Genomic DNA, 3,013 nt, shown 5'->3' with positions numbered 1-3,013 from the left:
TTTGGGCCTCTATACCTTCCTGTATCCCAATGACTCTTAAGTTTGGTCTCTTGATGTTATCCCATATTTCTTGGATGTTCTGCTCATGGTTTCTTAACAGTCTTGCTGAGCTGTCTATGTTCTTTTCAAGTTGAAATACTTTGTCTTCATTGTCTGATGTTCTATCTTCTAAGTGTTCTACTCTGCTGGTAGTATTCTCAATTGAGTTTTTAAGTTGATTTATTGCTTCCTGCAATTCTAGGATTTCTGTTTGTTTGTTTTTTATAACCTCTATCTCCCTGTATAGTTGATCTTTTGCTTCTTGGATTTGTTTATGTAATTCATTGTCAAAGTGATCTTTCATTGTCTGATTTTGCTGTCTAATGTCTTCCTTGAGACTCCAGATCATCTGAAGCATGTATATCCTGAATTCTTTATCTGACATTCCATCTGCTGCAGCTATTACCTCTTCTAAAGTTGAGTTGACCTGCATTGCTTGTGGTCCTTTTTTTCCTTGTCTTTTCATACTGCTCACATTTCTTTCTGCTTGGTGAAACTGTTGTGTTATTGAAATTTCCCCCCTATATATTTATATTGCTCTTGTATAGTTGAAAAGTCTCCCTTGCAGGGTCGGGCGGCGGCTGTGCTCCTCCTCCAATTGGGGTGATCTGTCTACCAAGCTGACGGGCTGCTGGGCTTATTCTGCCAGTCAGTCGCAGGTCTGCCTACCTTGCAGGTGCGGGCGGCGGCTCTGCTCTGCCCCTCCTCCAATTGGTTTGATGTGTCTACCACCCCCGCAGACCCCTGGGCCTGTTCTGCCAGTCTGTAGCAGGTCTACCTACTTTGCAGGTGCGGGTGCTGGCTCTGCTCTGCCCTTGCTCCAATTGGGGTGACGTGTCTACCACGCCGGTGGATCGCTGGGCCTGTTACGGGTGTGGGTGGCAGCTCTGCTTGGCCCCTACTCCAATTGGGGTGACGTGACTACCATGCTGGCGGGTTGCTGGGCGTGTTCCGGCCATGGGCGGCAGCTCTGCTCTGCCCCTCTGGCTTGATGACAACATGAGAGAGACTCGGGTGTTTGTGACTCACTTTCTTTACCAGGAGACCAACTGTTTCTGTCGCCGCTGGTATCGATGAAATTATCTCCTCCACCGCTTTCTGATGACATCAGATATCTGCCATGTTGGTATCCCATGCGAATGGCAGCATTTCGTTCCCTTTGCCGGGTGACTAAAGCAAAGGGTGGGTCCTGATAGGCCCTCACGAGCCCTGTCTCAATCCTGTTGCCACTGCCTATGAAGGCTTGGTTGGTATTTACCTCCACAGTATTCATCAGGACCCGGACCGAGAAGCAGTTTCCACGGGTTCTTTAGCCCTGGGCCAGAGCAGTTCTGGGAGCCGGGATTTGGCTGCTCCATGCTCGGTGTATGTTCTGATAGGAGCAGTTTCCAAGAAGCAGTTTCTGCTGGTTCTTTAGCACTGAGCCTGAGTAATTTGTCTGCGAGACGCAGGTGAATGGCACCCTGAAATTACCTGTTCTGTAGCTGAATGAGCTGCAATCAGTTGAAAACAGGGATGGTGATGTCAGTTCTCCAAGATGGTGTCCACTGGCTTCCTCTGTGTTCTGACCCATGTGGAGAACCGAATTGGACCACTTCCCTCCCCGTCTCAAACCCAGAATTCAGCACTGAGCACAGTGACTGCACAGCCGTCAGGAGCCCACAGAATCCGCAGTGCTGTATCTTTGCGTTGCTATCTCATCGTTTCCCAGCGTGTGCCACAGACTCTAGCCATGGAGCGATTTGCTGAATAAGCAGCGTGACCCTCTGTGCGGTCAAATCGCTGGTGTTTAAGCCCCCGTAGCTGATCCTCATGCGATGGAAATCCTTCCTCTAGGTTTTGGAGCACCCCAATTTTGCTGGAAATTCCTAACAAGATAGGTTTTAGCCTTTCTAACTCGTCATTCTCCTGCACAGTGATGCGGTACACGGGGGTGATGCACTCCCTTTGCCGCCATCTTCCCTTCCCCTGAGAGAGAATTTTTTAATATTTATTTTTTAGTTTTCATTTTATTATCACACTGTTTTCCCAATATCCTAGGATGTTTTAAGAGTTTTTTTGTTGTTGTTTTCTGTAGTTCCGCCATTTATTTTATTATGAGGTTTACCCTGATTGATTTAACTTCATAATATCAATCATGTGGCATCATGGTATTTTAGTCAGCAGTAGACTTTATGTCCAACCATGGATCTAGGAAATATCTTAGCCATGTACTAGTTAATACCAGTTAGATTCTGTCATTGCACTCAGAAAATTGGAAAATTGCAGAAGATTCTTAGGATAAATTTTCCAGAGTGTATTTCCATAAAGTGAGAAATCATTATATATGCATATATTTGCAATTATATACTGTATAATTGATATAATTTTTATTTGTTGAATTTTCAAATTTGCTAGTGCTTTTTTAATTGTATCTGCTTTTCTTTTTATTTGTACTGAAGATTGAACCCAGGGGTGCTTAACAATGAAGCCACATCCTCAGTCCTTATTTTTTTATATTTTATTTAGAGACAGAGTAGTGCTGAGTTGCTAAGTGCCTCACTACGTTGCTCAATACAATATATATAAGACAATATATAATATTGTCTTAGAATTTACGATCCTTTTTTCTTATCCTCCTCAGTCACTGGAACTACAGTTGTCCATCACTAGACCTGGCTCATTTGCTTTTTAAAAGCACCAATATTGGTATTGGTAACTCTGTGTTATGTTTATCTTTAATAGTTTCTAATTTTGCTCTTTTTCTTAAGACTTTCTTTACTTTCATTATTTAAAATTTACTTTTCATTGGGATGGATGATTTGATAATAAATTCTAGTCATTTTATGACTTACTAATTTTTTTATGTTTTATTTTCATCTCAGGTATAGATGAATTCCAATTTTTGCAGCTGTATGGAGGTCTAAGTGAAACATAATAACCTGTATGCATATTGTTAAAGAAATGGAACCACAATTTTACCCAGTTTTTTTTT

General features: G+C 42.5%; 1 long non-coding RNA gene across 1 annotated transcript; it reads right to left on the bottom strand.

Annotated features, from left to right (window-relative positions):
* Positions 1-549: 549 nt before the first annotated feature.
* Positions 550-847, bottom strand: LOC125610902. Its single transcript, XR_007340950.1, has 2 exons — positions 709-847; positions 550-600 (listed from the first exon to the last, which is right to left on the bottom strand). It is a non-coding gene; the product is annotated as an uncharacterized LOC125610902 (long non-coding RNA).
* Between the last annotated feature and the right edge of the window lie 2,166 nt (positions 848-3,013).

This window comes from Marmota marmota, unplaced genomic scaffold, assembly GCF_001458135.2.
Source record: "Marmota marmota marmota unplaced genomic scaffold, marMar, whole genome shotgun sequence".
NCBI lineage: Eukaryota > Metazoa > Chordata > Mammalia > Rodentia > Sciuridae > Marmota > Marmota marmota.
The sequence above is the reverse complement of the archived record's forward strand: the minus strand, read 5'-3'. Positions and strand labels throughout refer to the sequence as shown.